The sequence below is a fragment of the Palaemon carinicauda genome, chromosome 6 (genome assembly GCF_036898095.1).
Source record: "Palaemon carinicauda isolate YSFRI2023 chromosome 6, ASM3689809v2, whole genome shotgun sequence".
In the NCBI taxonomy this organism is placed as follows: domain Eukaryota; kingdom Metazoa; phylum Arthropoda; class Malacostraca; order Decapoda; family Palaemonidae; genus Palaemon; species Palaemon carinicauda.
In genome coordinates, this window is record NC_090730.1 from 16,864,830 (window position 1) to 16,876,335 (window position 11,506).

At 41.2% G+C, this 11,506-nt stretch overlaps 1 protein-coding gene and 1 pseudogene across 1 annotated transcript in view; one reads left to right on the forward strand and one right to left on the reverse strand.

Annotated features, from left to right (window-relative positions):
• LOC137642453 (corrinoid adenosyltransferase MMAB-like) overlaps positions 1-6,763 on the reverse strand; it is a 99,571-nt gene extending 92,808 nt beyond the window's left edge. The window contains exon 1 of the mRNA XM_068375017.1: positions 6,561-6,763. The gene's annotated coding sequence lies outside the window, so the exon portion shown is untranslated. The remainder of the gene's footprint in view (positions 1-6,560) is intronic.
• A 4,578-nt stretch (positions 6,764-11,341) lies between these two features.
• Positions 11,342-11,506, forward strand: part of LOC137642888 (glycine receptor subunit alpha-2-like) — a 34,555-nt pseudogene continuing 34,390 nt past the window's right edge.

Sequence of the window (11,506 nt, forward strand, 5' to 3'; positions counted from 1 at the left end):
CTGGCTACTAAAGGCCAAAGACCCCCAGGTACCCTTTATCTGCGAGGCTCTGCCCAGATACTCGGAGAGAACATTCTTCTGCCCGGAAACAGAGAGCCGATAGTGGTATAGAGAGGACCTCGTATCATCTCAGTATCTCTACTGCAAGATGCGAAGGTATGAAAATGCATCCCTTGCTGGTTGGAATATGCCAGTACCATGAAGTCATCGCGCATGGAGCGACTCGGCAGGAACTGTAGGATCTGTAGAGGGGCCAGACTATGGCCCCTAAGCCTGCCTGAATGATGGAGAGGTATCCTTCAGCTCCTGACCATAGGCCTAAACCGGATCATGCCCCCCCCCCCCCCCTTTTCTTTGACGAGTCCCCGAACAGCATCAAAATGTGGGGAAAGGACGAGAATATCCACTCTAATCAAGAGGTTCCTCAGGTTGTCTGTGAACACATTCCTCTTGCCCAGAATGAAGCAAGTTGATAGAGTCAACAAATGATCTTCAGTCCATCTTAGAATCTCTACTGCACGATGGCATAGGTACTGATAGAAGGTACCGCCTTGTTTCTTTATGTAAGCCACCACTGTGGTGTTGTCGCTCATCAATACCACAGAGTGACCCGCCAGTAACTGTTGGAACTGTTGAAGAGCTAGGAATGTTGCTCTTACCTCTAAGAAATTTATGTGCTGGTATCTTTTGGATTCATACCAAAGGCCTGAGATTGTGTGATGCAGCAAGTGGGTTCCCAATCCTTCTTTTGATGCCTCCGTAAAGAGCAACAAGTCCGGAGAAGGGACAAGAAGATCTAGACCTCTGCGGAGGTTCTCCTCTGCACCCAACATTGAAGATCCGTTACTTGATCCTGGCCTACTGTCACTAGGACATCTGGGGACCCAGTGTGCTGGTACCATAAGAACTTTAGATGCCACTAGAGGTATCTCATCCTGAGGTGGCCGCTGGGAACAAGACAAATCGGTGAGATTAGATGACCTAGGAGGCACAACCACTGACGGGTTGGTATGTCTTCTCCTCTGAGGAAGGGACGGGCCACTTCTCTCAGTCCGTGTACTCTGTCATCCAATAAAAAGACTTTTTGAAGGTCTATGTCTATGATCATACTGAGGTAAACCAGTCTCTGAGATGGAAGCAGTGATGACTTCTTGAGATTTATCAAGATCCCCAGATCCTGACAAAACTCAAGAAGCATGTCCCGATAATGAAAAAGGGTCATCTTTGAGTCTGCTAGAACCAGCCAGTCGCCTAGGTATCTTAAAAGACAAATGCCGTTCTTGTGAGCTTGTGATGACACTGGGGCGAACACCCTGGTGAAGACCTGGGGTGCTGTCGTGAGACCACAACAGAGGACCTTGAATTGGTCATGTCTATCCTTGTGTATGAACCTGAAATGCTTCCTTGAAGACTGATGGAATGGGATCTGGAAGTATGAGTCTTGGAGATCCAATGTGCACATGAAGTCCTACAGTCTTACTGCTTGAATGACCGTGTCTGCCGTCTTCATACTTAATGGAGTTTGAAGGACAAAACTGTTCAGGGGCAAGAGATCCATGACTGGTCTCAAGCCTCCAGACGCCTTTTTCACAGGAAAGAGTCTTCTGTAGAAGCCTGGGGATCTGTCTAAGACCTCTTGGAGAGCACCCTTCAGCAGCATGGTCTGGACTTCGGCCTGGAGAGCCAGCTCGTTTATGGATCGCTTCATATCAGAGTTTAGAGGAATTGTATCTTGAGTTACAGGAGGGAGAGATTGAACGAAGGGGACGAGATACCCTACACCGACCACTGCGATCGTCCAGATAACCAACCCTGTGATGCTGCCACCTCTGCCAGAGGCGTTGCAGGCATCCTACCACTGGTGGACTGATGAGAGGATTGCCCTTGCTAGTGGGAGCGGCCGCCTCGACCGCCCCTCTACCCCCTTTCTTTCCACTGAAAGACTTTGTCCTTCTCTGGTCCGTGGACTGAAAGGGTTTCTTAGACACCTTTGATGTTCTTAGTTGAGAATTCAAGGGACGTGAAGAGCTGGACTGATCTTTGGAGGGTTGGGAAGCCCTCCCATGAGGCCGAGAAGTCATGGGTTTATGGAGGAGAGAATCCTTGGAGGATTTTCTCCACCTATCAGCTGCTCCTTGTACCTCTTCAGGGTTGAAGAGAAAGGTTCCTCGAGGGTTGAGTTCCGAAGGCGCGTGACCACCACTTTTGGCACCTGCCTATGGAACCTTTCAATCACTGTATCCCATATCTTCAGAATCGCATTCACCCACAAGTTGACCATGTGGTGTGAAAGGAATTCTAAGGTCTGGTGTACTTGACAGAAGGGAGGACTCCAAGGACTGTCTTGTTGAATCCTTCGAAAGATCCTAAGATCGAACAATCTGGTCCAACGACCCCAACCAAACGTCAAGCCATGAAGCAGCTTGCATTGTGTACTTCGCGCCTCTCTCTAAGTTGAGGAGCTCAGAGGCAGAAAGGGAGGCCATCAAGAAAGCTAGTCTCTGTACTGGGAAAACCCTGGTAAGAGATTCTACTAACGGGTCAAGAGTAAGGGGAGGACGAGGTTCGTCCTAGATCTCGAAATACTTCCTCTGAAAAGCGAAGGGAAGTGGAAGAGATCGGGAGGAAGACCCTGCTAGAGCTGTCGGTAGTGGAGGACGTTGCCGGAGGAGATGGATCCTCACTTGCTTTCGAAGTTGTGACCTCAGCACGTGAGACACTAGTCGACACAGCCGGTTTACTCGCTGTCGGAGGAGATTCTTGTGCTATTGTGCACCACTCGCGCGTGATTGTGCACGATTCACGCATGATGGCACGTGAATTGCAAGCAGAAGTCACAACTTTGTGCGCAACATATGGCGAACAAGGAGTAGGAGGCCTCTGAGGCTCTTGTGCAGCTGTAGCACCCTGTACTCTCTCTGGAGGAGGAGATAGGAGCCTCTGAGGCTCTTGTGCAGCTGTAGCACCCTGTACTCTCTCTGGAGGAAGAGATAGGAGCCTCCGAGTTGGGGCAACGCATTGCATTGGCATGTATTGTGGTACAGCAGAGCTCGTAGGAGGGCATTGCGCATGCAAACGCTTACAAAAGACACCTCAGGCTATGAAAGGCACTGAAGGCAGTCTTGGACGAGGCTTATCAGGGAGTTGGCCTTCAGAATGTCCTTGCCCAGTCAGAGGTCATTTAGGAGGAGGATCAGATGTAGCACGACATGTGGATGGAGAGCGTGTGCGTCTATGTCGTCCTCATTAAGAGGATCTTCTCGATCAGGAACTAGGACATTCAGTGTTTGTGATCGTGAGCGCTTTGCTCACGAATGTAGTGTTTGCCTCGCGATCGTGATCCAAATCCTTAGCATGTGATCGTGATTGCAAATCCTTAGGATGTGATCCTAAGCGAGTAACTCGTGATCGTGAGCGCGCAGCTCGTGATTGTGAGCGCGTAGCTCATGATCATGAACACGTAGCTCTTGATCGTGAGCATGAAACTCGTATTCGTGCGCGTGAACGCGCAGCTCAAGATCTTGAGCACGCAGCTCAAGATCTTGAGCACGCAGCTCGTGATCGTGAGCTTGGAGCTCGTGATCATGGGCATCATGCCCTTGGTCGGGAGCGCTCAGCTCATGATCAAGAAGCACGTCTCCTCGAAGACGAACGCCTAGACCGCGATGCCTACAGTCTTTTTGGCATCAGTGCATAGCACTTGAATAAGAGCATCTTTGGGAAGAACGCTGAGATCGCGAGCGATCTCTATGATCCACTGAACGCCGTAAACAACGCTCTAAAGATGAGCGCGAAGCTCATAAGGGTGATCGTCCTGAAGGTGTAGTCTCTTGTCCTGGCGATTGGCAAGCAGGTGGGACCATGACACTGTCACCAGTTCTGGGATGCTAAAACACAGGGCCAGAGACCACTTGATTCACTTCCATAATCGCAAGCCAAAACCAGCATTTCTTTCTTGTAAGAAAAGAAAACTACAGTACATCTGCCCCCAAAAAAAGGGAAGAGCTTCTGAAAGGTTGGGGGGGGGGGAGCTTTTTCCCAACTCTCACTACCTATTGTTCGATTAACTACTATACCTCATAAATGAATTCTATAGCTGTGCCAGGTCCGGCTGAAAACATTATTTATTCTAAAAGCCTATACGTTTGTATACACGTAGGAACAAATCTAAATTATAAGGAGTGCTGTACAATAGCATGCGTCTTCTTAGGTTTACTGTATAATAGGGTTTATGGATGAAATTCTTGCCTTCCAACCTTTCACCCTCAGTACAACAATATTACCATTATCATAACCATTCTTTGATTCACTTATACCTAGATAGTATCTCTTTACCATCACTGTCATTGAATGCCCCTAATGGAAATTACATTATTCAAAGCTACATCATACATAGATTGATTATTCCAGATGATCACACATCTCTTAAACATGAAAATAACACGTGTGGAGGCAGGGGTTGGGGAAGGTGGTACTGTAATTGATATACAGTACTAAAACAAAAAAGAAAACATCTTGCTAAGAAACTGCATTAATTTTACCTCGGGTCACAGCCTTGGCGAGTCCTCTTAACAAAGATCCAAACCAATCAGCTTAGGGAATATGAGGAGTCAGCTTGAGAAATAGATACATCAACTATAGATATAGTAGGCATTTATGTAAGTATTATGCATTACCAGTGGTGATGCTCAGCACTTGCAGGGTAAAGATTTTCTAAGGCAAACATTATTAAACCTCTTGCAACAATGCTACCCACCCTGTGTGACCAGGTGCATTCCCATTAATGATGAAATGCCAACTTAAAATACCCTAACCACTGTTGGCAATGAACTTTGAAAGGTAGGACTTTTGAAAAACTTGTGGACACAACTAACCAAAACATCAATCCTCAGAACATTTAACGTTTTTGCTCTGAGGTGAAAGAAAGTGCAAGAGACCATACCATACATCTTATTTGAACATTTCCAAAAAAATGTTTCTATGCCTAACTTAATAAGTTTAAAGGGTGGGTAAAATTTTATTTACAGTCGGGGAACCATTTCTAACGGAAAATATATGTTTTCCGGTAGTAAATAACATGATTTAACCAAATTTGACCTACATTTACTAAGAATACAGCAGTGTAAGAGGGTTCACAGGGGGGCGTTAGCACCCCCGTTAGGTAAGTAGGTAAGGACACAGCTTGTAGGTTAGGTTAGGAGGGGAAGTTTAGTTTAGTTGGTGTCTATATTTTATACTCGCTGGAGGAACTGGCCGCTGATATATAAAGGCTACATTATTTCAAAGTTAAAATGTACAGTACTGTACACATAAGACCTCTTTGACATTAATTGTCCTCTTAGACCACATGAAGAGGAATATGAACCATAGTCCATTTCTTTTAGCGAGTCATATTTGCACCGACTCGCGGCGGTGCCCTTTTAGCTCGGAAAAGTTTCCGGATCGCTGATTGGTTAGAATTATCTTGTCCAACCAATCAGCGATCCGGAAACTTTTCCGAGCTAAAAGGGCACTGCTGTGAGTCTGTGCAAATATGCATCGCTAAAAGAAATGGACAATAGTTGATAGTTCAAAACCTTTGTTAAGTTAGGTAAAGATGCATCAATGTTTTTCTGCCCTGTGTTAGGTTATGCTCGTAGGTACTCTAGTCCAGAGATAGGTTTTGTGTAATTTCCTAAACTCGAAAGCCCTGGTCTCCAAATGTAGTTCCCAATTATCATTACGCCTGGTGGGGGAGCATTACTGAATTAGCAAAGCATTTTAAATAGATATTAGATTAGTTAAAATTCACATGGGAAACTGGTATCATTATACTGTATTACAAAGACATGTAACCTAGAGATAAAACTACTTTTTTCACTAGAAAAAGGTCCATTTTCTTCGAAAATAACACTTGTTTCTGTCGGAAATGAAAAGTTTCAGAAATATATATATATCTATATCCACTGATAATGGGGGACCCCTGTGAGAACTCTGGGTATTGAGTTGGGAGAACATACTGGGAAAATGGTATATAATGGTAAAACAAGCCTTTTCTTCTCTATACATTACCTTCTTGGATGTATAATAAACCGATGAAAAAATACGCAAATTATCTATATCCTATACTAACGGTATATTTTTCATTTATTTGTTGACATTCTACGGGTCGGTTGTTGGGTTTTATTTTACATTATCCCTTTTGTTTCATAACGATTTTAAACATCACAGTTCAATTAATCATTAGTAGTACACAAGTTTAAAACATTAAAAATAAATTGCTCAGATCTGACTAAAACTATACTAGGTTTTATTGTAGTGTATTACATAAACTTTACTGAAGACATGTTTAGTTGTACGCTCTGTCAGTCCACTACCGTCCAGCTTAGGCAGTAATGACAGTAAAAGTTAACACAACCTGATAATGGTTAGAATTAGCCTTAGGTAGAATATACGGTATTATTGGGCTTATTGGCAGCAGGTTGACATATTTTGTCAGGTAAAGTTTTACTGTACAATGTAATACAGTACAATAATACCTTTTGTCCTAGGCCTGGTTACGAAAGTCTAAAATCCTTTACCTCATTTATATCTATCATGCGTTAGCTTAATGATCTGTCGTTGGCCTTTAATATCCAAAGAAGATCTTAATGTCGTTATTACACAGCGGTAGTTTGTGACAATAACCGAACATCACAATCCACAAACGACAAAATACTCTCGAGTAACAACAATCAAAATTCTATTTGCACGTAATGGAAGACCTCCTCTCCTAACGGGTTTCTTCTTCACTTTCTTCTTCTTCTACTCTTTCTTTGATTATGTAACATCACAAGTCTCCCTCATCGTCGTCATATTTCGGGCTATTGAGCAGACACCTTTAATTTAGCGTTTATAACTCATAGGCACTTTTAATGTTCATCTTATATATCTTAATTACTGTTTTTAAAGAGAGATTTCAGGGTCAATTTTGCATCATTGGTTGTTATGAAGGGCATGCCATGACGCCCCCAAGAGATTGTTGAAAGATAAAAGGTTGACCCAAAGTCCTTTAAAGGACCTTGGGTTGACTATAAGTGCCGAAATATCTCGAAATCTATAATGAAACTTCATGTGATAGTTATGAAATTCGAACAATCTACATTCATGATAAGATGAAAAAACGATTTCCTCCCAAATAAACAACATTGCATCAACTTTTGATCTGCATATAATTCAGATTGGAGACCTTGGGCTTATAGCATCCTGCTTTTATAACTAGGGCTGTAGCTTAGCTAATAATAATAATAATAATAATAATAATAATAATAATAATAATAATAATAATAATAATAATAATAATAATAATAATAATAATGTATTAAAAAAGCCTTCCTATAACTATCAGTTTTGCTATTATTCCGTTTGTTAGAATGGCTAGATAATTTTAGCAATCTCGGTTTTGCACAGATATGGTTTTATAAAACTTACAAGGATTGTGACCATTAACCCATTCGTGATAGAATTTTGTAGCTTGCATAATATTAAGAGGACCAAGACTGATAAAAGGTGTTCCGCCTCGGGCCTGGGAAATGATCACTCCTATACAATTGAATTACACTGGCTGCCTATTAAAGCAAGAATTGGGTTTTGAATATGCACAATAACCCATCCAGTTTTTAGAACCGGACGTAAAAAAATATCTAAGCGAATTGCTACATATCGTGCAGCCAACAAATCGTGTTGACACGAGAACAGTTACAGCTGGTTTCAAATGATTGGAACCAAGATATATGACTACTGTAGGTTTTCTAGAGCTTTCAAATTATTATTATTATTATTATTATTATTATTATTATTATTATTATTATTATTATTATTATTATTATTATTATTATTATTAGCTAAGCTACAACCCTAGTTGGAAAAGCAGGATGCTACTGTATAAGCTCAGGGGCCCTAATAGGGAAAGTAGCCCAGTGAGGAGAGGAAACAAGGAAAGATAAAATATCTTATGAACAGTGACAACATTAAAATAAATATATCCTATATAAACTATAAAAACTTTAACAAAACAAGAGGAAGAGAAATTAGACAGAATAGTGTGCTCGAGTGTACCCTCAAGCAAGAGTACTCTAACCCAAGACAGTGGAAGACCATAGTACAGAGGCTATGACACTACCCAAGACTAGAGAACAATGGTTTAATTTTGAAGTGTCCTTCTCCTAGAAGAGCTTCTTGCCATAAATAGAGCCTCTTCTATCTTTACCAAGATGAAAGAAGCCACTGAACAATTACAGTGCAATAGTTAACCCCTTGGGTGAAGAAGAATTGTTTGGTAATCTCAGTGTTGTCATTTGTAAGAGGACAGAGGAGAATCTGCAAAGAATAGACCAGACTATTCAGTGTATGTGTAGGCAAAGGGAAAGTGAACCGTATCCAGAGAGGAGGATCCAATGTAAGACTGTATGGCCAGTCAAAGGACCCCATAACTGTCTAACGGTAATATCTCAACGGGTGGTTGGTGCCCTGGCCAACCTACTACCATGGTTCCTGGTTCCTAATTGCGCACTCAGCAAAATAAGTTTGCGGACACTCTATCACATTATAGATATATGCACAGTTTCTCAGCTTATTCTTTTAATTAAGCTTGATTTACCTGAACCATAACTCACTCAATAACGAAATTCTCAATCTTTATCTTTATCCCATTCTACCTTGAAATCAGTTGGGACAATGCCTTACTATCATCAGTTTTCGCAACCTATTGTGGTCAGTTTGGACTTTTTAAATTCTCCTTTCATACACGTTGCCCTACTTATGTATGCAACCAGATCCCTGCTCGGATTTTGCAACATACCTAGCTTATATCTTGCTTAATTGACTGTTCTAAATTTGGGCATAATTAATGTTCTGCATTATCTTCTTAATCTTTCCATAGGTTACACACATCACATGTGCATCTTCCCATAAAATTTGCCTTGAGATTGAGCATATTTAATCGGCCCCAATACTATACAATAAGTTTCCATTAGATATCCGAGGGACTGAATGTATTAGAGAGTTTCAAAAAGAAACCAAGGACTTTCTTGTTTTTTAAGTGTTTCGATAATGTGGATTTAACAATAAATGTGTAATATGCGATGAGAAATGCTGAATGTCTAGAGATGTATACGATAAATGAATGCAAAGGTCCTGTAGAGAGTAGGATTCCCAGCAGCATAGGACCAGAAAAGCAATCCTTAAAGTAAAATATGTAAGTATCTGGCACAGTGTGTGTGTGTGTGTGTGTATGTGTGTGTGATGGAAGCAGGTGATAGCATAGTGTACCAACCGTGTGTCACACGATCGTACATAATTCATTTTGTATATATTATGCTTGTATCTTCGCTCTTCCCTCGCACTAAAAAGAACCAGAATAAACATGTCTGCGTTTCGCCTCTGTAACATTGTCTGTCTTGTGAACATGAAAATTCCTGTTGCCTTGGGCTTTTATATATAAAGGAGTGTTCTATAATAAATCAACTCAGTTGCTTTCATACTGCCTCTGAGTTCACAACCTTCTCTCGGCCGTCACATTGGTAACCTTCTCTTGGCCGTCACAATAGTATATATCACGTGTGATATAAGTAACCAATCCCAGCACAACCTTATCATCATTATCACGAATAACGCACCTCACCCAAACTTCAGGATAGCATTTCAGCATGAAGTGTGTTAGTCTCACCAACTCTCTTAGTGGGTCCTGGTCTCACCCGCTATTCTTTTTATGGATAACTAACTTATCCTCTCCTCAACATTCAGAATCGTATTCAAATAACGATTTCTATTATTCAAAACATTAACTGCATCGTCTTCCTCATTTAATATTACAAAAATATTTATTTTAGGTCTTACGTGATCTCGTTCTCTTGCAAGATGAATATTCACTATTATTATTATTATTATTATTATTATTATTATTATTATTATTATTATTATTATTATTATTATTATTATTATTATTACTTGCTAAGCAACAGCCCTAGTTGGAAAAGCAAGATGCTATAAACCCAGGGGCACCAACAGGGCAAATTGCCCAGTGAGGAAAGGAAACAAGGAAAAATAATATATATTTAAGAACAATAGCATTTAAATAAAGATTTCCTATATAAACTATGAAAACTTTAACAAAACAAAAGGAAGAGAAACGAGATAGAATAGTGTGCCTGAGAGTACCCTTAAGCAAGAGAACTCTAACCCAAGACAGTGGAAGACCATGGTACAGAGGCTATGGCACTACCCAAGACTAGAGAACAATGGTTTGATTTTGGAGTGTCCTTCTCCTTGAAGAACTGTTTACCATAGCTAAAGAGTCTCCTTTACCCTTACCAAGAGGAAAGTAGCCACTGGACAATTACAGTGTAGTATTTAACCCCTTGGGTGAAGAAGAATTGTTTGGTAATCTCAGTATTGTCAGGTGAATGAGGACAGAGGAGAATCTATAAAGAATAGGCCAGACTATTCGGTGTATGTGTAGGCAAAGGGAAAGTGAATCGTAACTAGAGAGAAAGATCCAAGGCAGTACTGTCTGGCTAGTAAGAGGACCATTTAACTCTCTAACGGTAGTATCTCAACGGGTAGCTGGTGGCCTGGCCAACCTACTATCTGACAAATATGGCATGCTGACTGCCAATATAGACTTTTCATTAACTCATAGATTTCTATTCCTCTTCGTTTCTGTGTTATGTAAAATGTTAAGCGTCCGTATTAAGACCGAAGCGTCTTCCTTAACTATGCCGTAAGACGACAAGAGTTATGTCTTGAGTTCTGCTGAATCGTGTTCTTTCAATTTTGCAATTCTTGACTATGCTCATATCTTGACTACGTAGTGTTAATTTTGACTCACAAATAGTGACATATAATGACAATGACAGATAATAGACAAGAATAATGGATAAGAAGAATAACAGAAGGGGTTCCTACGGCTAGAGAAGCAGGGGAAGGAGGAGAAGACGATGGCTTGACGAGCTAAGACAATTTTCGCGTTTAGAATGCTATAGAAAGATCATAAACAGACGTGCGTGGAAGGATATGTTTGAGGCCTTTGTCCTGCAGTGGACTAGATCATGGTGAGGGATAGGTGGAAATGGTTTGGGCATGCTCTTCGCACTTCCCACGAGAGATTAGTTCACCGAACTTTCAACTGGGCTCTACAAGGCACTAGAAGAGTTGGAAGACCCAGGCCTACATGGCTGGGGACTATGAAGCGTTAAGTAGAAAATGATGAATGGAGAAGTATTGATTTAAAAACACAAGACAGACGATTGGCAAAATTTAGTTGAGGCCCTTTGCGTCAATAGGCTCAGGAGAAGATGATGATGATGATCATGATGGACTAGAAATGGCTGATGATGATGATTTATATTTTATATCCTGTATGCGCAAGTATGTCTGTATGTATACCTTTCAAAAGTCTGGTTTTCCATATATCATTCTATTGATATACAAAAACACATAGACCAGAGATCATTAAGAATAGTAGAATGAAAACGGTGATAAAACGAGC